The sequence below is a fragment of the Xiphias gladius genome, chromosome 9, assembly GCF_016859285.1.
Source record: "Xiphias gladius isolate SHS-SW01 ecotype Sanya breed wild chromosome 9, ASM1685928v1, whole genome shotgun sequence".
Lineage (NCBI taxonomy): Eukaryota > Metazoa > Chordata > Actinopteri > Istiophoriformes > Xiphiidae > Xiphias > Xiphias gladius.
Genome location: NC_053408.1, coordinates 18745908 through 18758595, shown reverse-complemented (window position 1 = coordinate 18758595; position 12688 = coordinate 18745908).

The following is a 12688-nucleotide window of genomic DNA, read 5'->3' as shown; positions in this document are numbered from 1 at the left end:
AATGCAGTTGGAGTTTAAAGGGTTTTCAGTGGGATCTTATCACAGCAGGGGTCATACCGCTTCTGTGTGTGTGTATGTGTGTGTGTTTAGAGGTCATCCTCATAAAATTAGAGGCGATCTATAAAGGGATTAACGGCGCACTGATGAGCAGGCTATTACAGCCAGATCAGGACTGGATATCAGCTACTTACGCAGTAAATGCTGAAGTGCAGCCGCCTGTCATAGAGTGCTAAAGTCATAAGAGACTTTACAGGATGGCACCCACCTCCACCTCATTAGCCACCACATGCACACACACACATACAGACACAGGGGGAAAGAGAAAGGGACGTATAGAAGGAAGAAGAGAGAGTAAAAACACACACACACACACACACACACACACACACACACACACACACACACACACACACACACACACACACACACACACACAAATGCAGATTCTTTTCCCTACCATACTCGTCTTAAGCCTGTGGCAAATAGCAATTTGACTGACTGAATAAATGCATCTTCAAAGTGCACTCACTAACAATCATGTCTGCCTATGAGCCACTGTGTTCTACTGTGTGTGCGTTTGTAATGTTGTGACAGGTGTGCACGACTCCGTGTTTCCATTTGATGTTGTAAGAGGGCACAACATGCATAATGCATCCTCGTTCCGTAGCGGTGAGCAGCAGCGCCGCGGCGACTGGTGTCTGCTCTTCATTTGTTCTGTGGATGAAAGGATGAAGTTTGTCAATATAGCGGACAGAGAGGAGGAGAGGAAAGGAAACGATAGCACAATGGAGGAATACAAATAAGGATGAGTTCAAAATGACGGCACATCAAAGAAGTGTTAAAAAAGGGTAAAACGGTGAAAAAAAATCCCCAAAATAAAAGCAAAGACGACAAGAACTTCAAGAGCAATTACAAAAATAAAATGCAACAATTTTATCACAGGGTAGAAGTACTCAATTAAAAGAAAGCATCCAGTACATGTATTATCAGTAAAATGTACTCACAGCTACAGCCCTTAAGATTTCAGACTTTGTTTAGTTGACACAAGAGGTCACTGGTGGTAACAGCTGGTACATTTAATTCTTCCCCCAAGAAAAATACAGGGGCTGTAATACTGAAATTCTACAGATGAAATGTTGCCTCCCGCACTCCATGAAATTTACACATATTGGCTGTCTTCTTCCACATCACGTCCACGTGCAAAATCCTTTCCTTTAAATCCCTTTGTGCTTCTACACACTTTAAATGTGAAAACTAAAAGTACTCATAATGCTACTGTTATGGGTGAATGATTGAAGTTGTTTTACTGTGTTATTACTAATATATAATATGTAAGCAACATTTTAATGCCATTGCTGGTTGATGAGCAGCTAATTCTAACTGCTTCGTATACTGATATGTAGTTTAACCTGTACCTAAGGGTCATATTTTCTGCACTGATCATACAGTATGTGTTAGATGTCAAAACTTAAGTTGCAAAGAAACGAGTAACTGTAGCACAAAATAATCAAGTAAGTAAGGCTGGTAGCCTCATCAGGCTTTTCCCATTAATGTCCCAGAATTTACAGTTCTGCATTTCCCCCCCCCAGTTTCTTCTTTCCTCTAAGTGGCACTGACAGGGGGGCGCGCTGCCTCAGTGGGGTGAGCTGAAGAGATTATAGCTGTCAATGTACATGTAGTGGAGTATACAGCGTTTCCCTCCAAAACTTTAAGGGTGTTACGGTAGCACACAGTGGAAATAATCAAGTAAAGTACAATTACCGCAAAATGGTACAGTGTAACAATTTGAAATATCAACTTGATGGACAATGCATCAAACCGCAGAGCCTCTCTTTTATTCATACTTTTGCTATTATCTATTATATTATTAGCATCTGTGCGGGTGGGTACATCCAAATGAAGCTTATCATCCAGTGTGAATAAGGGGCCAACTGCTTCATTACTGGATCTGACTTACTTGACCACATCAAAGCTGCTTTCAGCACAAGCAGAGTAGGAAACCACAAAGAGAACACCAGTGAAAAATGAGTGCTGGAGTTACGTAAGTGTTAGTTTGCCAGTAAAGACAGCCGTCACTGTTCATTCATTACACTGAGAGACAATCACAGTCAATCCTCCTACATGGCTCAGTCTCAATAAAGACGTGTCTCCACACAGACATATCGAAAAGCTCTGCTGTCAGCTCATTGTAGTATGTGTCTAAATCATTCCTCTGGGCTGAGAGGGGATTCGAATCCAACACAACAGATCCTATTGTTCCCGGTGGGTTTGAAGGCACATTTGCAGCCCATCACTATGCGATTCATTACTCCTCCATCGAAAGTTAAACGGCAGAAGGCTCCACTTAAATAGCAGCGCAGGGAAAGTCAAAATGTGGGTGCAGGCGGATTCATCTATTGTTTTCCCTAATCTATGCTGTATCAGTGCAGCTTGTATTAGCCCATAATGCCAGAATGAATTCCGAGATGGATCTGGTTGCACAAAAAAATCACATATTGCTATCAAATCTTCAAACAATCTGTGCGGTCTGGGCCCAATCCTGCCAGTGTTACTGATCAGAAATGAGACATGGGTACAAATAACGGCAGCAACAGGGGATAAAAACCAGCAATTTTCTGGCTTAAAGGGGGCTCGTAGTGATTTGTTTTCGAATAATCGAATCTTTATAGTCATATAAACTACCAAGACATCTAATTTGTTACTGATACTTTTAAAAACCCTATTTGTCCTGTGAAAGAACAGATGCCACAGGGGTGAGATAAAGCTTGATTTTCTTGATACCAGAATGATCCGCTGGTCGGCTTTGTTTCAAGATGTGAAGCTCGTTCATTGTGTTAGCACGTGCTAAAATAAAAAAAGTGGAAGTAAGGTCCATGTTGGGGCTTTCTGAGTTTGTGCAGCAGTGCAGGCATGTCCATTATACGTAGCGATTTGCTGTGTGACGGTGAGAAAATAGGCATGGTTGGAACTTGTTTCTCAAGCTCTCCTTTTTCATTCTTTCCATGACTTTTGTCACTTTTCGCATGTTAAAACAAAAAAACTATTAATACCTCCAAGGAGAGACGGTCTAAAAGTTGTGCCGCTATCCCCATTTGAGCAATTTTGGTAACTGGCAGGGATCCAATGTTCTGGGCCCACTGTATTTCACCACTAATGGACAGAACCGCAGTATTGAATCGACTTGATGAGTTAAACTGGCTCCCAGGGTGGCGTACGTGTGTGTTTGTGTGTGTGTCAGTCTGTCAGTCTGTCTGTCATAGGCTACTTTTGGGGAGAAATTTCCAGTTAACTGGCGATGGCTTGGCCAATTGGGAAGAAGCTGGTTAGAGTAAGGGCTAGGGTTAGGCAAGTAGTGGTTATGGTTAGCGTAAGTCTCCAGGAAATGAATGAAAGTCTATGTGTTGTCCCTAAAAGTGACCAAGGTCGACATATTTGTGTGTGTGTGTGAGAGAGAAAGAGAGAGAGAGAGAGAGGGAGAGGGGTGTCTTTGATTCAGTCTCATTTCAAGATTACATTACATACGGCGCTGGTCTTTCTGGCTGCGCCTGTGTGTGTGTGTGCCGACAGATGTGGCTGCCGACTCAGACTAAAGCAGTGAGGTTCGAACCATTCGCTGCTGATGATGGTTTGATTGGAATAATACTCAAATAGCGGTGTAAGACAAGCCTCCCGGTGTGAGTGTGTATGTGTGTGTGTGCATGCGTGCGTGTTAGGGCAGTGTGTATCCATGATGTAAGGTTGCCATTCAGTCAAAATAGTTGCAGTGTGAAATAAAATGCCAATATTATCCCTTTTTGCTTTTCATTTCCTCAGTCTCTCTTCTCTGGTAACTGCTCACCAGCTGTGTTTCCCACATTTACACACACACACACACACACACACACACACACACACACACACACACACACACACACACACACACACACACACACACACACATACACACACACATATACATGCACACACACACACAGACAAGGACATCCTGAGGCTGAACAAGGAGGGATGGAAAAAACAGGCTCTTGGTGGTTAAAGCAAACCAAACAAACAGGCAGCCAGTTCCGAAAACCGTGCTCTAAAGTTTCTTCTGGAAGACAAAACTATCTCTGGTAGAGCTGTCTTTCCTCTGCAGACAGCAAGACAGCAAATGTTGGCCAGAATCATAAATACATTTGACTGTGAGTATGAAAGCCTTTAGGTGCTGTGTTGTTCATGCATAAGATAAAATATAATATGATCGGATGAAACTTGAATGAACTCTGCAGGAAATATTTTAGTTGTTTCAAAAAAAGAACGCTTAAAGTTGAGAAAATGAAGGATATCAAACCATAGCTGAAATCGGAAGTTCTCCTATACATCAGCATAGCAGGACTCCTGCGGACTGTAGTTGGAATGCTTCCACATTAAGTATTAAGACTGAAGTGCAGTCACACAGTCTAAGCCCACACTACCCTCTAGCACCTGTTACTTCAGCATCTCCTCCTCCTTCTTCCTTTCTCTTCTTTTGCTTTTTAAAAAAAATAAAATAAAGCCACAAACTCTGTACAAGACCATGCTGGACAAACTGATTTATTACCTGCATTCAGCAAATCAATCTGCTTTTTAAGGATTCATTCATGATTTTTCTGGCCACTTCGGGGTCATTGGAAACAAGCTGCCAACACAACACTGACATTTTCTTCGCCTTCACTGGGACGTTGGCATTCACTTGCATTCGTGTTCCTGGCCGCCTGATGAATGCATTCACTCTCCAGTTAGCTTTTTTTTTTTCCCCTCTCCATTTATCACTCTCCAAAATTTTTGAGGCAAATATTCACTTTTTTTAAAGTAGCTGCTAAATGCTCCAATGTATTCACCGGCTAGTTGCTACTTTGCCTGTCTGATCGCTTTCACGTATTGCATTCATTTAAAAGAAGCAGTGATTGATAACTGGGCCCTGCTTGCCCTGGGTTATACCGCTCAGGCTACAGGGATGCTACTGCAGCCAATCTCTGACTGGTGGAAGACCTGCAGGCAGTATAGATAAAAAAATTGCAAACTCTTCTGCTGGTTTGTCGGGTAACATAGAAAATATATATATATATATGAGTGAATGTATGTTATTATTCATAGTCAGTTTTCTCCTAGAAAGACACTCCTGAATATTACAAAGTGCTCTTTGTAGAAAAATGGAAAAAAGTATCTTAGAGTCTCCATTAATAAAACCTTTAAAGTGTCATTAGTGTTTTTTTTTTTCTTTGTTAAACTAATCTTGTTTAATCTGATAACCAATGTCGCTATAATTTGTCATTGGCTAGGTTGGTATACAGTAGATACTGGATAAGAAATGCACAAAATAGCATTCACATACTTAACATAAAAAAAAAAAAAAGAACATTGGCCAGTATGTGTCTTCCCTACTTCTGCAACCAACCCTACACCCTTTGGTGAGACTCAACCAAAACAGTAAAGTTGGAGGTTTTAAAACCAAAACAATGAGCTGTCACATGTTGATTTGGTTGATGTGAGTTCGTTCCTATGAGGGAACCCTCTGATATTATACAAAGTCATTTTATCAACCGTTTTTGCAAAAAATGTTGATTGGAGCAACTGTAAATTTCACTGCTTTCAGACCCAACACTGAACAGCACGTTAATCTTCAGAACGTCCCATGAGATTAAGACAAACATTAAGTTTCACCGCCCACTTGCAGTATCTTCCAGTCTATCAGCGTCTACACTTCAGCAAGGGGTCCAATCCCAACGTCTCTATTTTCATTGGTCTGAATTCTATGAAGATATGCAAATTTTAATGGGGTCTGACTGATGAGACTTGGTCTGTATTTCAGGTTCATAATAAATTTCATTCATCTGGATCTGAAATCACAGCTCTGCAAAAGGCCAATTAAAGAATTCCTCCAAAAAAGTGTAGATGTAAAGACATTTCCCAAAAACTTGAGATAAAGTCAGCTTTTTGGAATAATGCATAGTTTTGGCTGTTGTTATTGTTGTGAGCTAACTAATAACAAGATGAAGTGGAATTTAGAGCTTACAGTAATCGAGTGATCATCATTTTGATGATTGCACTAATGTGATTTACTGTTGCATTAAGATTGGCTTTAGTTTTGTTTTCTGTTTCAGTTCAGTAAATTTATTGCAATTGTTTTGCCTTTCTTGGCGTATACATCAGTACACTTTTGCAGTTTGAAAAGGGGCTCATAAAGTTTGGAATTGCAGTAAAATTTCACGTAGCGAAATAAAAAAACCTCTAAATAATGATTCTAATAGCAAATAAATCTTTTGTCAATGGTGTAACAGTCTTAGTCATCCATTATAACCTAAAAAGAAATAAATAAATACAATAAAATAAAAAACAGACAAAAATGTAGGGTTGCTAGGTTGTATTTGTGGATCCCATCACGTACAAGTACATTGCATCATTAATAACACTTTGGTAATTAGTCTAAAGGAGCACGACGACTTTTACAGGGCCACTCCAGCAATTTTACCACTCCTGACTGGAACATCTCAAAAACTATTGAATGGATTGCCATGAAATTTGGTAAAGTCATTCATGGTCCCTAGAGGATGAATCTTAAAAATGCTGGTGACACCCCTCATCTAGCAGCATCATCAGGTCAACATTTCCATTTGTCCAACATTTTATGATTTTGCAGATGATACCTGCAAAAGCAATGACATTTTAAACACCTTAGCTTGTACTGCGTTTAGTGCTAATTAGCGAATGTTAGCATTCTAACATGCTAAACTATGATTGTATTAGAATTACAGTCAAAAGAAATACTTGAATGATTGATCACACTGTCATCCGAGCAGGTACAATATGACAGAAAAAGAATGGAAAAATGCACTAATTAAAATGTACTAGTTCTTCTGACCATAGAGACTCAGTATGGTAGCACATCTGTTGTTTTCTGTGCCTGAGTATGACAAGTGAGTCATACTCAGGCACAAAAACAACATTTGCAAACAACATTTGCAAAAAACATCTGACATACCATGAAGATTTTCTTGGAAAGCACTAAATTCTATGTGTGCAGGTGCACTGTCATTTATGAAAACTGATTATATGTGTGTTATCTCTGGTACACAATCATTTCTCACTAAGACCTGATTTGGTCATCAGTGAGAAGGCTTTTGTAACATAATATGAACCAAGGTGGTGGTAAGGTTACAAAGATTTTATATTTTCCTGTGTAATGTGACTAATAACTCAATGATGTGTTTGCAGTTTATTTGACGTTACTTGCTTCACAATCGGTTAGTAGGCTCAGTCTCTGTGGGGTTGGATTTAACAAGAATTTGGCATCACATCAAGGGTCTGCTATTTAGCCGGTGTTGTTTTGTTTTGTTTTTTTTTCTAAATATGGAATCCAAATATTATTTAGGCTCTCAACGTGTTTTTATTCCACACAATGACAGTAATGTCACTCCTCCAGGGCTTCATTTCTAGCTCGTGACCTGCTGCCTTGTCTCTGACAGGGAAGTCTGGTTTGTGGTAGCAAGAAGGAAGTTCTCTGGAAACTGGAAACTCCTGTCTTTAAGAGAAGAGTTCCAGCCAGATAAAACAGCCAGATGCTCAGAGTCACGACCTCTGTGAGAGAGGCAGAAAGGAGACAGATGGTGAAATATGGAGAGAAGACATGCGAGAATAAGATTTTTTCTCCAACACTTTGCATGAGTCCTCCCAAAGTGTTTCCGTTTATTTGTGATTCTTTTTCTAGATTCTTTTTTGGCATTTCGGCTTTATTTGATAGTCTTAGATTTGAACCCAGGCCGCTGTGGTAAGATAACTCATCCCTGATATGTGGTACACGCTCTACCAGGAGAACTACTAGGGCACATCCTGTTAATTTGTGATTTAATCTGATAACAAGGGAGTTTTTTTTTCTTTTCTTTAAAAACATTGCATAGATGACTTGGTCAGTGGAAGTAAAAATGCAAAACGAAATGAAACAAAAGAAAGAAAAAAAAGATGAGGCAAACCTCCAGTCAGACTGCAAACTCATCCTGGAGGGATCCGTTGTTGTCAGAAACTCAAGTCTTTCATCAATTTCTGTCCACAAATGGAGCTGGACACTGTTTACGCAGTTTTCACAGTTTTTCAGAGAATACTTGCAGCCTTCTGTCAGTCGGTCAGCCACCATACCTCTATCCGTTTAGAGTTGTGAAGTGAGACGAGTGCCCCTGGTTTCGGAAGTAACAGTCCCCTTCATGTTTCCCAAAGATAACGTTCCGTAGCTCACAGTTGGAGCACTTCTACAATTTGGATCGGCATGTCCACTCCAGTGGAATCGTCAATGTTGTAACCAAACTGCTTTTAGAAGGTGCAAGTTTGTGTACACAAAAATTTGCGAGGTAGAAGTGAACTACAACTCCCGAGCTGCATTTTAGCAAAAAAACATCCAACCACCGAGCTAAAAATTCAGTTAGGATCACTGCGTTGAAAAAATTAAAAACACCACCTGCCATTTAAATCCATTAATTTAACCAAACAATTCAGAGCTCTGTTCTGACCGCCTCACATAGTGTTCAGTACATTTCCGAGGATGTTATATGGACTGACAGTTCCGCTCCAGCTTCTCGGGTGATTTCATTAAGCTCTTTAACGTGACAGTAATCGAAACAGCTGGCTCATGGTTATTACGATCAGTAGAGAAGCTGTTTCGTGACTGAAAAATCTAAGCAGCCACAAATATAACACAAGCTAAATATTTGCGACTGCGCTTCGGATAAATGTGAATTAAATCAGATTTGAGATTTCATTCCTGCACTTGTGATTTCAAATCCTCCCCCCTGCCTCTGTGTATACGTCCTGTTGTGATGCTTTCTAAATACAGGAGATGTGATGTGTTTGCTAGTCTGCTGCAACAGACAGTGATGCACAAGTCAAACTTGCACCCAGTAGGTTGGGCAAGGTCAGAGATGAATTCCCATAACACAAATCTATAATACTGTTACGCTCTACAGTCATACAGGCAGCGATAGTGAATTAGCCAGAGCTCCTCGGGCAGTATTTCTGTACGCCCTGACAGCAGATTGCAGCAAAGTGCAGTTTTAATTTCATTGTGCCAGCATTGCCTCCACACTCAGACATCTCTAAGAAAATAATTCTAAAACAAGTCTCAGTGACCCCTGCTCCAAACCTTTTTCAGCCCTACAACAAATTGGCTTCCAGGGGGCAATTATACATTGAGAATTTAGGCTGCTAAAGCCCTTGAGGTGTGGTATAGAACAGATTATAGTGAAAGACATTCATGAGGAACATGAATTACTTAACACTCATGAATCAAGGTTATTTTGACAGTCCATTTCAGTCAAATTATGTATGATAGGAGAAAAAAAAACAACAGTTTTTCTCTTCCCTTCCTCAGTCTTTCTTTATCTCAGTCAAGCATGAATTTACAAATGTGAAAATATAAATATAAAGTGAGTTTATACCAGTAGGTTTATGGACAGTGTATCAGCCTTTACATGGATTACTGTATGTGACGCACAAGGAGTAGTAGAAAATGGTAGATTTTTCAAGAATTCCCCAGCTTTATTAAAAAAAGGAACCCCGCCACCCACTGAGCTTTAATGCTGCATGTCACTAGATCTCATGCTTCACTGGAATAAAGTCTGCCCCCTGAGACGCTGATAACAGCATGTTGGGAGCTTCCCGGAACTTGAGGGAGTCAGAGAAATGAGAGTGAAAGTAATGAAAGAGAAATGTCAGGGTATACTGTATCCAAACAACTTACTTTCTTAATATTTGTTAAAGAAACACGGGAATGTATTAGTTGTGAAAGTTTGCTTCAGAGCTTATCCACAACAGTCTAAGTCTTCTTGCTTGAAAGTAATAAAACCAACAGTCTATCCATCTTTGATTTTCTATGCTGAGAAATTGAATTTTTGCGCTTTGTGGTACATAACCAGTGTTGAGCAAGTTACTGAAAAATGATATCAATTACTTGTTACGTATTACTCATTGAAAAGTAATTACATTACCGATAACTCAACATCAAATGTGATTAGTTACATTACTTCTGACATTACTTTCCATTATCCAGCCTAACAACTCCAAAGCTTCCACACATCCTGCATGTAATACATTTGGGAAATTCCCTCGGGAGAGACAAAGGAAATACAGTATCTGTCAATGTAGAAATGAAAACTAGACCATAAACAGCCAGTTTATTGTTTGGAGGTATTTACTCACCTTCAACAGCTTACATTGGCTAAGTCCAGAACCCAGCACTGCTGAAGCCCTGTTGTCGGAGTGAGGTCACAGGGTTTCACACAACCTTCAACTCTGAAAAAAAATCAGCTGATAGACCTTTTTCACGTGGGACATTTTGTCACAGTAGGCACAGGAGTAAATCATAAAATCAATGATGGGTGAGCTCCATTTAGCGGCTTCAGTTTCACATACTGGCTCACTGCCACACTGTCACGGCTGACTGGGACATTTTAAAATACACCATACCATCTGTGGGATGATTTGGCCTTGAGGTACTTCAGTTGTGTTTTGGTCTGTACTGGACTCAATCTTCACACAACCTCAACCCAACACAACACAGGACTGTAACTATAGCTCCAAAGTACTTTCTACACAAAAAGTTCTACTAGCGGGTTTATATTCCTATTTTTGTTCCCTCTCCTCTGTAACTTTGGTTCAGTTTCTCTTAGACACATTCTGACTGTTTGGTTGTAAATTTTAACCCGAGTAGTTACTGCAATTAAAAGTTGAAGAGCAGTAACCTTTTGATTTTTGGTACATTATTTTCAGGCTTGTGCAGATAAATGGGTAACTGGTCTGTCTGGTACCAGGTTAATATTCTTAACACCTGTTTTCCACCTCAGACAAGTCAAAATGTCTACTGTAAAAAGAAAAACAAAAAAAAAAGACCTTTTCTGAATGTAAGTTTACAAGTGGGTAACGTCAACAAACTACCTAACGTGATACAACATGGCAAAAGTCAAGTCAATTTTATTTATAGCCCAAAATCATGCATCTCCAATCTGGCTCAATCTGTACAGCACGCTCTACCCTAAGTCCCTGGAATCAGACAAAAACTAGGTCCAGCAAAAAACAAAACCAAACAAGAAAAACCTGAAACAGAAAAGCAAAAGCAACCAGTCTCTTAGAAAAAAGCCACATATGAGAAGAATACCTGGCAGAGACTGCATCATTCATCATCTTCGCTGTTCTGAATTAGCTACAGGTGTTTTGTAAATTTAGCTCCCATTCCAGAGAGTCTTACTATGTCAATTTACGATAATTACTTGTTCAGAGGAAATGTAACCGGGGGACAATGTGAAGAAAATGTCCTTGGCAGGGAGATTTGCATGGAAAATTTTCTCGGTGACAACAGCAGTGTTTACATCCAGATTTTTTTTTAAATTATTTTGCATTTCCCAGACTCTTTCAGTGGACTGATACTTTTGTCTTGGCCATCTGTGCTATTGTTCAAAGGGGGCTCCATAGTAATGCAGGTTTCTCTGGCAAGGATTAACAAAAACTTGTACCAGACACTACAGAAGCAAGAAGGAGCAGAGATTAAACAGACATGTTATGAGCAAACAGAGCAACGGGAGATGCTGCTGCTGAGAAGAGTCAGTCAGACAGAAGAACCACGTAGCTGAGCTTAACTTGAGTTTTAATTTGTATCAGAAATATCTCTTGTTTTCTGTACAACTTTCTGCCTCAGTCTGAGAGAGGGAGTATCTTTGATTTCTCGTTCAATTTGTGTTTTTGTGAACAGACCAAAGTTGCCGATTCATGGCATTTGTGTGTGTATGAAGTGGTAGGGAAGCGAGTAGCAGCTGAAGTATGAGGAAGAGCCTAGATTTAAAAGGCTTATGCACGGTCGCACCTTGAAACCTGGCCCCAAGTTAGCACGGAGCTAAGGCGAGGAAGAAGAGGTGTGATTTTTCCAATAATTAAGCTTTCTGGGGCAACTCCGGAAATTGATTCTGGTCCAGTGGAGTTCTCAGCTGGATAACCAAGTTTTCCTAATTATGTTGCAAAGATACTCATCAGTGGATGCAGACGACGAAAAGACTCTCGTCATGAAGACGTTCCACAAGCTGTGATGCTGGCATCCTGCTGATAGTCAGTTTCATTCACAGAAAATGTGTGAACTGCAGTTTGAGATATCGTCTACAGTTTAACTGAAGAAGATATCTTAGTTTTCAAGTAGAAAAAAAATCATATAGAGAAAATTCTTTCTGAAAACTACTGGCAGGTCAGTAACTTTCAGTAAGAATTTCAGTCCACCTCTTGCCACAGTAAGTGTTTATAGACTCCTGGTCCTTTACGCAGGGACAAACTTTGGAATTTTCAGAATTAAATCCAGTGAGACGGATAAAAAAAAAGTATTCCACCAAATCCCAGTGGATAGCGGTTCACCGGATTTGACTTTCTAAACTTAAATATAAAGAAAAGATAAACCGGGCTCAGCATTAGGTCACAGTAAGAGAAGATTACTACGTAAGGCTCATGCCTCAGGTCCATTTCAGGGGCTTTGTTCATACAACGGCCTTTGTCTGCTTCACATTTGACACACACTTGTCCCAATGTTCTGCAGAACTGGGAAACCTGCTCACACAAACAGCTGCGTGCAGAAAGTTTTCAACTCGTAAATAAAAATGCATAATTTCCACATGGGGATAATATGACTGCAGCAGTTTCACCCAAAGTGTGC